This window comes from Bombina bombina, unplaced genomic scaffold (assembly GCF_027579735.1).
Source record: "Bombina bombina isolate aBomBom1 unplaced genomic scaffold, aBomBom1.pri scaffold_400, whole genome shotgun sequence".
In the NCBI taxonomy this organism is placed as follows: Eukaryota; Metazoa; Chordata; class Amphibia; order Anura; family Bombinatoridae; genus Bombina; species Bombina bombina.
Genome location: NW_026513070.1, coordinates 175,971 through 189,108, shown reverse-complemented (window position 1 = coordinate 189,108; position 13,138 = coordinate 175,971). Strand labels below are relative to the sequence as shown.

Genomic DNA, 13,138 nt, shown 5'->3' with positions numbered 1-13,138 from the left:
TTTGTATTTATTTTAACTAGGTACAATAGTTATTAAATAGTTATTAACTATTTAATAACTACGTAGCTAAAATAAATACAAAAGTACCTGTAAAATAAAACCTAACCTAAGTTATAATTACACCTAACACTACACTATAATTAAATTAATTCCCTAAATTAAATACAATTAAATACAATTAAATACAATTAAATACAATTAAATACAATTAAATAAAATCAGCTAAAATACAAAAAACACACTAAATTACAGAAAATAATAAACAAATTACAAGTTTTTTAAACTAATTACACCTAATCTAATCCCCCTAACAAAATAAAAAAGCCCCCCAAAATAAAAAAAAAGCCCTACCCTACACTAAATTACAAATAGCCCTTAAAAAGGCCTTTTGCGTCATCCAAGATGGGGTCCCTTCAATTCCAATTGACTGATAGAATTCTATCAGCCAATTGGAATTAAGGTAGAAAAAATCCTATTGGCTGATGCATCAAAAAAAGGCCCTTTTAAGGGCTATTTGTAATTTAGTTGTATTTAATTGTATTTAATTGTATTTAATTTAGGGAATTAATTTAATTATAGTGTAGTGTTAGATGTAATTGTAACTTAGGTTAGGTTTTATTTTACAGGTACATTTGTATTTATTTTAGCTAGGTAGTTATTAAATAGTTAATAACTATTTAATAACTATTGTACCTAGTTAAAATAAATACAAACTTGCCTGTAAAATAAAAATAAACAATAAGATAGCTACATTGTAACTATTAGTTATATTGTAGCTAGCTTAGGGTTTATTTTACAGGTAAGTATTCAGTTTTAAATAGTAATTATTTAGGTAATAATATTAATTTTATTTAGCTTATTTTAAATTATATTTAAGTTAGGGGGTTTTAGGGTTAGGGTTAGACTAAGGTTTAGGGGTTAATACATTTAATATAGTGGCGGCGACGTTGGGGGCGGCAGATTAGGGGTTAATAAGTGTAGGTTGGTGGCAGCAACATTGGGGGCAGCAGATTAGGGGTTGATAAATATTAGGTAGGTGTCGGCGATGTTGGGGGCAGCAGATTAGGGGTTCATAACTATAATGTAGGTAGCGGCGGTGTCCGGAGCGGCAGATTAGGGGTTAATAATATAATGTAGGTGTCGGCGAAGTTGGGGGCGGCAGATTAGGGGTTAATAAGTGTAAGATTAGGGGTGTTTAGACTCGGGGTTCATGTTAGGGTGTTAGGTGTAAACGTAAATTTTATTTCCCCTTAGGAATCAATGGGGCTGCGTTAAGGAGTTTCTCCCTGTTGATTCCTATGGGGAAATCGTGCACGAGCACGTTACACCAGCTCACCGCTAACGTAAGCAGTGCTGGTATTGGAGTGCGGTTATGAGCAAAATTTTGCTCAACGCTCACTTCTTGTATGGTTTGTAAAAACCCGTAATACCAGCGCTGTCTGTAAGTGAGCGATGAGCATAAACTGCTCGTTAGCACCGCACAGCCTCTAACGCAAAACTTGTAATCTAGGTGATGGTTTGTTGTGTCTTTAGTGAGCGAAGGCCACCAGATGGACCTATTGAGAGGGTGTAAAGTTTTGTGTACTCCTGGGTGACCTGTTGGAGGTGATTCATGTACCGACTGTAAGATCAGTTGTTGCATAGAGGGTGAAATGTATGTTGTTGTGGTAGAACAACCCATCATTGTGCTTTAAGAGTTTGGAAATGGGTTTATTGTGATTGGCTGTTTGGTTATCCTTAAACATTGTATGTAGTATTTTCAATTGATAAGCTATAATATTGCTTCTTGGAATGATAGGACCTTGAATAAATGAATTGGGAGGTTTTCTCCAACATTGGTGTGTCCGGTCCACGGCGTCATCCATAACTTGTGGGAATATTCTCTTCCCCAACAGGAAATGGCAAAGAGCACAGCAAAAGCTGTCCATATAGTCCCTCCTAGGCTCCGCCCACCCCAGTCATTCTCTTTGCCGTTGCACAGGCAGCATCTTCACGGAGATGGTGAAGAGTATGTGGTGTTTTAGTTGTAGTTTTTTATTCTACTATCAAGAGTTTGTTATTTTAAAATAGTGCTGGTATGTACTATTTACTCTGAAACAGAAAAAGATGAAGAGTTCTGTTTGTGAGAGGAATATGATTTTAGCAGCAGTAACTAAAATCGTTTGCTGTTTCCACATAGGACTGTTGAGATGAAATAACTTCAGTTGGGGGAAACAGTTAGCAGACTTTTCTGCTTAAGGTATGACTAGCCATTTTTCTAACAAGACTATGTAATGCTGGAAGGCTGTCATTTCCCCTCATGGGGACAGGTAAGCCATTTTCTTAGTATCAAACAGAATAAAGGGCTTAATATGGGCTATAAAACTGGTAGACACTTTTATGGGCAAGATCGATTGCTTTATTTGGGCATTTTATCAGCTTGATGTTGAAATTCACACTTATAAACTTTGGGGAACGTTTTTTTACATCAGGCACTGGTTTAGACACCTTTCCAGTCAGGAAGGGCCATCCCTGTAGTAGGCTGAGCCTCATTTTTGCGCCATTATTGCGCAGTTACTTTTGAGAGCAGGACATGCAGCTGCATGTGTGTGGGTCTGAAAGTAGTTGAAAAGGTTCCTAGAAGGCTTCATTTGGTATCGTATTCCCCCTGGGTTTGGTAAAGTCACAGCAAAGGCTGTAGCTTGGACTGTAGAGGGGTTAAATCTGTAACCGGCTCCGGTTTCCTCATTTTAAGGGTTAAAGATCTGAAATTTGGGGTGCAATGCTTTGAATACGTTAAGACACTGTGGTGAAAATTTGGTTAAATTTGAACAATTCCTTCTTAGTTTTTCACATATTCAGTAATAAAGTGTGCCCTGTTTAAAATTTAAAGAGACAGTAACGGTTTTGTTTTAAAACGTTTTTTGTACTTTATTGACAAGTTTAAGCTTGTTTAACATGTCTGTGCCTTCAGATAAACTATGTTCTGTATGTATGGAAGCCAATGTGTCTCCCCCTTCAAAATTGTGTGATAATTGTGCCATAGCGTCCAAACAAAGTAAGGACAGTACTGCCACAGATAGTAAAGTTGCCCAAGATGATTCATCAGATGAAGGGGTCAGGATCAAGCCTGTTTACAGACCTTTGACTCCTCCCTGGAGTCTGAATTTAGTTCTTTCAGTTCTTCAAGGGGTTCCGTTTGAACCTCTACATTCCATAGATATCAAGATGTTATCTTGGAAAGTCCTGTTTTTGGTTGCTATTTCTACTGCTAGAAGAGTTTCTGAGTTATCTGCTTTGCAGTGTAATCCGCCCTATCTGGTGTTCCATTCAGATAAGGTTGTTTTGCGTACTAAACCTGGTTTCCTTCCAAAGGTTGTTTCTAACAAGAATATTAACCAGGAAATAGTTGTGCCTTCTTTGTGTCCGAATCCAGTTTCAAAGAAGGAACATTTGTTACACAATTTAGATGTAGTTCGTGTTTTGAAGTTCTATTTAGAAGCAACAAAGGATTTCAGACAAACGTCTTCTCTGTTTGTCGTTTATTCTGGCAAGAGGAGAGGTCAAAAAGCTACTGCTGCCTCTCTTTCCTTTTGGCTGAAAAGCATCATCCGATTGGCTTACGAGACTGCCGGACGGCAGCCTCCTGAACGCATCACAGCTCACTCTACTAGGGCTGTGGCTTCCACATGGGCCTTCAAGAACAAGGCTTCTGTTGATCAGATATGTAAGGCAGCGACTTGGTCTTCTCTGCACACTTTTGCCAAATTCTACAAATTTGATACTTTTGCTTCTTCGGAGGCTATTTTTGGGAGAAAGGTGTTGCAAGCCTTGGTGCCTTCCGTTTAGGCAACCTGATTGGCTCCCTCCCTTCATCCGTGTCCTAAAGCTTTGGTATTGGTTCCCACAAGTTATGGATGACACCGAGGACCGGACACACCAATGTTGGAGAAAACAGAATTTATGCTTACCTGATAAATTACTTTCTCCAACGGTGTGTCCGGTCCATGGCCCGCCCTGGCTTTTTAATCAGGTTTGATGAATTTCTTTCTTTAACTACAGTCACCACGGCACCCTATAGTTTCTCCTGTTTTTTTCTCCTGTCCGTCGGTCGAATGACTGGGGTGGGCGGAGCCTAGGAGGGACTATATGGACAGCTTTTGCTGTGCTCTTTGCCATTTCCTGTTGGGGAAGAGAATATTCCCACAAGTTATGGATGATGCCGTGGACCGGACACACCGTTGGAGAAAGTAATTTATCAGGTAAGCATAAATTCTGTTTTTCGTGCATTCGTGATAGTGCATTGGCCTTTCCATTCTTACTTGCTGGTCGGTTTGTGATAATATAGTTAAATCTTGAAAAAAAGAGATTCCACCTTACTTATCTAACTGATAGAGTTCTGTTTGACTTTAAGTACTGCAAGTTCCTATGATCGGTGTATATGATTATCGGTAGTGCTGTACCTTCTAGCAGGTGACGCCAGTGCTCTAAGGATATTCTGATCGCCAATAATTCTTTTTCACCTATGGCGTAATTCAATTCGGGAGGTGTCATTACCCTTGAATAAAAAGCTACTGGATGAAGATGTTGATTGAGACTTTCTTTCTGGGACAACACCGCTCCAATGGCGAAATTGAGGCATCCACCTCTAGAACGTACTGTAGCATAGGATTGTGAAAATGCAGAATGGGAGCTGAAGTAAATTTGTCTTGAAGTGTGTCAAAAACTGTGTTTCTTTGTCCAAATGAATTTGATAGAAGATTTAGTTAGGTTGGTGAGAGGTTTGGTTAATGCTGAGAAATTTTTAATGAACTTTCTATAAAAGTTTGCAAAGCCCATACATTTTTGTACATCTTTTTTGGACCTCGTTGATGGCCAATTCGGTGATAGAGTGTACTTTACTATATTCCATATTAATTCCTCTAGATGAGATCTTGTAACCTAGGAATGTAATTTCTTCAGAGTTGAAAGTGCATTTTTCAGGCTTGGCATAAAGATTATTGCTTCTGAGCCTGGATAAAACAATTCCTACATGTTTTATATGTTCAGATAGTGTTTTGGAAAATATTAATATATCGTCAAGATAAATCACAAGGTATATATCTAATATATCTCTAAAGCTGTCATTTATCAGGCGTTGAAAAGTGGCTGGGGCATTACACAGGCCAAAAGGCATGACAGTGTACGCGTACAATCCGTAGCGAGTGCGGAACGCTGTCAGTCATTCGTATCCGGTTCTAATCCTGATAAAATTGCACGCACCCCTAAAATCTAATTTGGTGAAGTACGTGACACCTTCTAATCTATCAATAAGCTCTGGTAAAGGAAAGTGGATACCGGTTTTTGACTGTTCTTTTATTTAATTCTCTATAATCTACTATAGTCCTTAAGGAGTTATCTTTGTTTTTTACGAAAAATATCCCAGCACCCGCTGAAGAGGTTGAGGGTCTGATAAATCCCTTTCACAGATTATCATCTATATATGTTTTTAGGTGTTCTAACTCTGGTTTTGAAAGGGGGAAAATATGACCACATGAAATGTCTGCACCTGGTAGGAGCTCAATGGGACAGTCATATTTCCTATGTGGAAGTAAATTATCTGACTCTTTTTTTGTCAAAAATGTAGGAAAAATTGGTATACTTATGCGGAATCAGGGATTCTGTGGTTTGTAGAATTGGTAATGAGGGGTAACGTGTGAACACAATAGTCAGACTTCAGATCTATAGTGGCAGTAGACCAACAGATTTTTGAGTTATGTAAATTAAGCAATTTTAGCCTGAATATTAAAGGGAAGAGAGGGGAAGAAATAGCATCAAAGGTGATGTATTCAGTATGGTGTGTTAGTGTAGTGACTAGTATAGGTATGGTTTTGAACGTAACAGGACCAATAGAAATAACACTGCCATTAATAACACTCATAAATATTAGTGTTTTCTTTTTAACCAGTGGAATTTTATTTACATAAGTGAATGTTTTATCTACATAATTAGCTGTAGCCCCTAAATCAATTATCGCTTGAGTGTTGATTCATAGTAGGTCCCACTGTAAGAGAATTGGAAAAGAACAGTGATTAATTACTTGTATACTTAAAGAGCAGTGTCATAAAGGCCAAGAGATCTAAGGGTCTGTAGGAGGAGGGGGGGGGGTCAACTGTGTAAGGGGCAGCTAAGAAGTCAAGTAAGATAAGTATAGAGTAGTGGCCATTACTTTTAGCAGAAAGAAGATCATTAGTAAACTTGGTAAGTCTCAGTTGAGTGTTTGGGGCGGAATCCAGATTGCAGGGGGCCAAGCAAGGAGTTGGAAGACAGGAAGTGGGTGGTTGTAAACTAGTTTTTCCAGGAGTTTTGATGTTAGTGGAAGCAGTGATATGGAGCGGTAGTTATCAGGAGAATTAGGGTCAAGAGAGGGTTTTTTGAGTATGGGAGTGACCTTTGCATGTTTGAAAGAAGATGGGAATGAACTGGTAGAGAGAGATAGGTTGAAGATGTGAGTAAGAGTAGGAGTGAGGGTGGAAGTCAGGGAGGGTATTAGATGGGAAGGAATAGGGTCGAGCGGGCAGGTAGTGAGGCATGAGGAAGATAGTAAAGAACAAACTTAATTCTCAGTGGATGGATGGAAGATGCAGAGGGTGGCAGAGGGAATAACTGGGCCTGGAATAGGAAGATTGCAGGTTGGTGTTGGGATGTTGCTTCGGATAGTATGTATTTTGTTTAAAAAGTAGTCTGCCAGGTCTTGAGCACTAAAGACAGATGGATAGGGTGAATCAGGTGGGCAAAGGAGAGAGTTAAAGGTGGAAAAGAGTTGTTTAGGGTTTGAGGAAAGAGTAGATATGATAGAAGAGAAGTAGGTTTGCTTGGCGAAGTGAAGGGCAGATGTGTATGAATGAAGAATAAACATATAGTGGATGAAATCAGGTTCAGAGTGAGCTTTCCTCCAGACACGCTCAGCAGTATGGAAGCATTTTCTGCAAATAGCGAGTTTTCTGAGAGTGCCAGTGCTGTAACTGACGGTGTGAGGTTTTGCGCAGTTGTGGAGGAGCAGTGTGTCTAGTGCAGAGGAGAGAGTTTTGTTATAGTGGGCTGTAGCGAGATCAGGTTATAGTGGAAGTGTGAGGGAAGAGTTCTTGAATTATATTTGAAAATTGGAGTGGATTCACAGCGTGTAGATTTCTACAAGTGCGGGGGCGGGAATGGCGAGGTGGGTTTAGCGGTTGCATTAATATTATAGGTGACAAATATGAAAAGGGGCGACTTGGTGAGGTCAGATATAGAGCAAAGGTAGGAAAATACCAGGTCAATGGAGTGTCCGTCACTGTGAGTAGGGAGTATGATGGATGGTGAGAGATGGAGGATGTGAGTGAAAGAAGTTTAGAGGCAGCAGGGGCAGATGAGTTGTCAACGGGAATGTTGAAATCCCCAAGAATTAGCATTGGTATATTTGTAGAGAGAAAGTGAGGAAGCCAGGTGGCAAAGTTGTCAAGGAATTGGGAGGTTGTCCAGGAGGGTGATAGATGACTGCCATTTTGATGGAGAGGAGCTAGGAGAACAAGCAAATACAATGGACTTTAAAGCAGGAGAAGGAGAAAGAATGTTTCTCACCTGGCCTCGGGGTATGGCTAAAGTGGAGACCACCATGTGTGAGAGTAGCAATTAAAACGGGGTCAGAAGAAGATAGCCAGGTTTCGGTAATTGCTAAAAGGGTGAAAGCATTTGAAATAAACAGGTCATGAATGGTTGTGAGTTTGTTGCAGACAGAACGAGAGTTCCATAGTGCATAAGTGAAAGGAGTGTGTGTATGGGATGCATGGGATAGAAATGAGGTGTGTTGCTTTTGTTACATTCTCTATAAGGAGTGCGTGATTGGGTAATGATGGGAATGAGGGTGGATCCAGGATTTGGAGAGATGTTGCCTGATGCCAATAGCAGCAAAATGGAAAGTAAGAGTAGGTGAGAAGAAGATTTATAGCAGTGGGGGTATTTTTGAGAGGTGGTGCAGTTTAGTGACATATATTTTAAAACAGAAAGTAGTTAATGAGAGCTAAGGTATGGAGAAGAAAGGAGAGAGGGGCCTATATAAACTACATGCGGAGAAGGGTAAGGTATGAGCATGTGAACCTGCCTGTGGAATAGGCATGAGACTGTTATAAGGAAAAGCAATACTGAAAACATACCAAAACATCTGTGCAAAATCTGTTTTGAAAGAAAAATGTTTGCTTGCCTCAAATCTTGTTCAATTCTTGTCTAATTCTTAGTGCTGTCACTTAGAGATGGAATTGTTTGCAAATGCTCCCCTTTAACTGATCTTAGATTTATAAGGCTTCTATAGACAGCTGAGTTTATTAAATTAATTGATTGCAGACATATTATTTACAATAATAATTACATTGTTCTGTGTGTGAAGAACATTAGAATATGAAGTATTCATAACTCCTGACGGTTATGCACAAGCGATAGTTGTTAGATTTTTTTCCTTCAGCGCTCTCAATTGACTTCTATGGGGAGAATACATTAGCGCATGTTGGATTTCACCCCTTAACAAACTTTTTGCTTTCAACTTGTGCAACCTGAAGCGTGGATAAAGCTTCCGTCTAAGCTAAGTTTACGCTCGAGCAAGATAGCTAATTAGTGCTCCACTAATAATCTAGAACTTAATGGGAGTTACATTTTGAGTTTAATGTACCCTTAAGGTTAATTATGTTGGGGTTCATGGTTATGCAGGAAGTCTGCATAGACTGAGGTGCCACAGTTAGTTAAAGGGACACTGTACCCATATTTTTTCTTTTGTAATTCAGAAAGAGCATGCAATTTTAAGCAACTTTCTAATTTACTCCTATTATCAATTTTTCTTCGTTCTCTTGCTATCATTATTTGAAAAAGAAGGCATCTAAGCTTTTTTTTTGGTTTCAGTACTCTGGACAGCACTTTTTTATTGGTGGATGAATTTATCCACAAATCAGCAAGGACAACCCAGGTTGTTCACCAAAAATGGGCCGGCATCTAAAATTACATTCTTGCACTTCAAATAAAGATACCAAGAGAATGAAGAAAATTTGATAATAGGAGTAAATTAGAAAGTTGCTTAAAATTTCATGCTCAATCTGAATCACGAAAGAATTTTTTTTGGTACAGTGTCCCTTTAAAGAGATATTAAACAGTATGAGATTGTAATATAAAATGTTTAATTATGTGTGGTTAAAACACTTTGCAATATACTTTTATTATTAATTGTGTCCCCTTTTCTCTGTAATTTAAGTCTGAAAGTTGTTGGTTTTCAAAATTTTACTGAGTTTCTATAAAGTAATGCGTACCACCATGTTTTAACTTATCCCTGTTATCTCACTCTCCTGCTGAGAATTTTTAGGGACTGATATTAACAGGCAATAAAAAAAGACTGTACAAACATTGATGTGTGGAACATATGATTATCTAAAAGGGATTCCACACAGCCTTGTTTTCACAAACTGATAACTAGAAAACAAATTCAAACATTTATAGAAAATAAAGTACTTTTATAGAAACATTTATATTTTAAACAACTAATATAACTGTAAAAAACTACAGCTACATATTATTTTAAGGCTAATTTCATTTTTGCTTTGATTACATAACTATGTCTATCATGTATTTAGTGCTTAACATCCCTTTAATAACCATCAGGGGGTGCTGTTATGTTTTTACATGCTAAGTATATTGCTATCCTCATTCCACAATGTTAATAAAGCAAAGTCAGAAACTTTATCCAGATTGGTGGTTATTACATTGAATTATTATTTAGCATCTTGTAAACAGTCACTAAATAATAGTGTTTTTATTGTGTTTATGTTGAAAAATTGAGCTGCCACAGATTTTTTTCATTTACCAGCATGATTTATATGATAGATTTAGATCTATCCTTTATCTTATCCTTAATTGTCAGCTTTCTTTTATATAAAGCCAACATGTTTAAAAATTGTACACATGTGTTATTATCATATAAATGTAACAAATATCTTTTTTTTTTTTTTTCAGATGATGGTATAAAACCAAGTGAAGATGTCAGATAGGATACTGCTACCCCGTGATCTATCATTTTTTATCTAATTTAGCTTCCAAATACTAATTTTTACTGTGACACTAGGAACTTTCTTTTATTTACTAATAAATATATTTTTGAAAGAATATTATTCACCTACATATTCATATGAAATGTATCAATGTACTTTTTAAATTCTTTTTTGTCCATGAAGACCATTTTTCTTTCATATAGTGGTCAGAGTCCATGAGCCTTGACGTGTTGGATTGAATTCCCGCCACTAGGAGTCAATTCTCATGGACTTGAACCACCATAAAGGAAAGGAATTTATCATGTAAGCATAAATTATGTTCTTTTTTTTTGACGCCCAGCTTGGTGAGATATCACTCTATATTAAAGTGACTAAATACACTTTATCCACCTTCCTCTAATTTTGGGTGCAGCCATTTTGGAACCTAGGTTTCATTGCAGATATCTGAGGGAGAGTTGCTGCACATGTGCAGACTCATCAGTACTGGAATGCAGTGAAAGATAGATTTCAAAATGGCAGCAGCCATGACTAGAGTGAGGTAGGAAATAGCCTCAATTCTTGCTTTATAAAATGAATTTAGTGTTTAATGTCCCTTTAACTTAATCAAAATATAACAGCTGGTTCAAAATTGAAATAATGTTTATGGTGAAAATAAAATCTTGATTAGAATATCTGCAAACTGTGACAATCTTAGATGCAATTTTTCTTTGAATGGTTATATATATATATATATATAGTGTATATATAATTATAAATACTAAGTAGTAAAGCGTTCGATAACTATCATGTTATAACTGAAAATGTTATATTGTTTATAAGAACAGAATATATTTGGATAGAATAAGATAATACAAATGCAATCGTACTGTATGTATTGCTTTTTCTTCTCATTTGTAACCAGCAAACACTATTATGAGGATACTTAAAACATATAATGAATATCTACCAAAATAAATGTCTTCTTTTTTTGGCTAGCTACATATGTATACATTTTAGGCATGTATAAAAGAATGCAATAAAATTTCTGCATCTTTTCAGTGTTTCGTATGATATATTGATGATGTTTTATGGCCCTGTTTAAGCGTTAACTGCGCTCATATTATGAGTTTGAAGTAAACTGTTTTTGCTCACGTGCTAACCTATTCCCTCCATAGACGTCAATGATGCACACAAACCTGATCACATATTCTCAAGTGCGCTAACCCAACATGAAAATATGAATATTTCACATCCCAATGTTCTTCACATAGAAGAATATGTTCTATTTATTCATAAATACATATTTTTATATATATAAAAAAATATATATATATATAAAAAATATAAATATATATATATATAGGAATATCTATTTACAAATACATAGAACATATTTTCTTATGTGAAGAACATTGGAATATAAAATATTTACAGTAAATACAGACTATAACACTTGATTAAATATGCATATTGCATAATTTTTTTTTTACATGTTTTCCTCAAATTAATTGCAAAGGGCTCCAATGCACTTATATAAATGTCTATATATGTGTACATTTGTTTTTATATGTGTATATATGTCTGTAAATACATGTACTGTATAGTGTATACACATATAAATACATAAATACAAATGTACACACACACACACATATATATATTTATATTATTATTAATGGGTCATTTACCCATTTGGGCCGTGCACTCAGACCGGTCTGGGGTTAACTGCCTGTGGCTGTGTGGACAGTGCAGCTTCCTGAGAATGCTGTTTCTTGCACCCAGGGCTGTGTATGTTGCAAGGTCATGGGATGTGCACCCGGTCCGGCCTGAGAGTGCTGTCCCCTTCCGTGTTTTGTATATGTCTGGGGAGATTACATAAGCCCGCGCACCCTTCATTTTCCCCAGTTTGTTTGACTGTGAGCCTGCATTGTGTGGCTGTTTAGGGACCCGGGTTTTGGAAGAGACCTTGACGTGGTACCTGGGCTTGTCCCATTTGGCCAGATGCTGTAACTAACTCTTCCATTGTTACTTTTTATCTTAGTTGTGAGCTTGTAAGTGAGTGCTAGACTTTCTCTGTGTGCTATATTATCGTATATATTTGTTGTAATTTACCCATTTGGGCCGTGTACCCAGACCGATCTGGGGTTAACTGCCTGTGGCTCTGTGGACAGTGCAGCTTCCTGAGAGTGCTGTTTCTTGCACCCAGGGCTGTGCATGTTGCAGGGTCATGGGATGTGCACCTGGTCCGGCCTGAGAGTGCTGTCCCCTTCCGTGTTTTATATATATATATACACACATAAATATACATCTTTAGACATGTATATCTCTATGTTAAAGCCCTTTGCCTGCATTTTTTCCCTAACTCCTGTGACCTCATATCACTGATGACGTGGTGATCATTCTAGAGTAAATCGTGATTGCGCTCAAGCGATTACCTTTATGTTCAACTTATAATACGAGCAAAAAAAACAATGCATGCAAACAGCTTATCGCTCACACATAACTGTTAAAACGCCACACGTAATCTGGCCCTTTATCGGTCCTTAATTGTACTTCGCAGAAGAGATTAGATAAGGGAAACCTAGGTTTCAACATGGTGGTACCTATTATTTTATATGAATCCAGGGGGACTGGAAATCCCTCAATTTTCACAGTTAATTTACAGAAAAAGGAAACAAAATAAATAATTAATGTATGTTGCAAAGTTTATATTACAAGCTCAAAGTGTTTAATGTCACATTAAGTATACCATCTTAGGGGTGTTATAGCAGAATATCCCTATTTGTTTCACAAATAGAGCAAAGTCCATGGATCCAGCAGACTGAAATACAAATACTTTAAGAATACTTAGAAAAGGAACTGTTTTTAATTTGAAATCAAATCAAATTGATATTGAACTGGAATCCCAAGTGGAATTAAATACCTAGCAAAGCTAAGAAGTTGACAAATAAGGCTTCTTGATGAGAAATTGTTGATGAATTCATAATCATTTTTTTTTAAGGTTACTCAGTTACAAAACAACTGTTCTGATTATTTGTGTTTGGCATTTAATAACTTGTTTTTCCAGACATTGTGTCCCTGTTTTATCCACAAGAACATATTTCCAAACCCTGATATCATAGTTTCAGCCTTATAGA

General features: G+C 37.1%; 1 protein-coding gene across 1 annotated transcript in view; it reads left to right on the top strand.

The window, feature by feature from the left end:
- CUNH17orf67 (chromosome unknown C17orf67 homolog) overlaps positions 1–11,059 on the top strand; it is a 115,063-nt gene extending 104,004 nt beyond the window's left edge. The window contains exon 4 of the mRNA XM_053697207.1: positions 9,988–11,059. The gene's annotated coding sequence lies outside the window, so the exon portion shown is untranslated. The remainder of the gene's footprint in view (positions 1–9,987) is intronic.
- Positions 11,060–13,138: the final 2,079 nt, after the last annotated feature.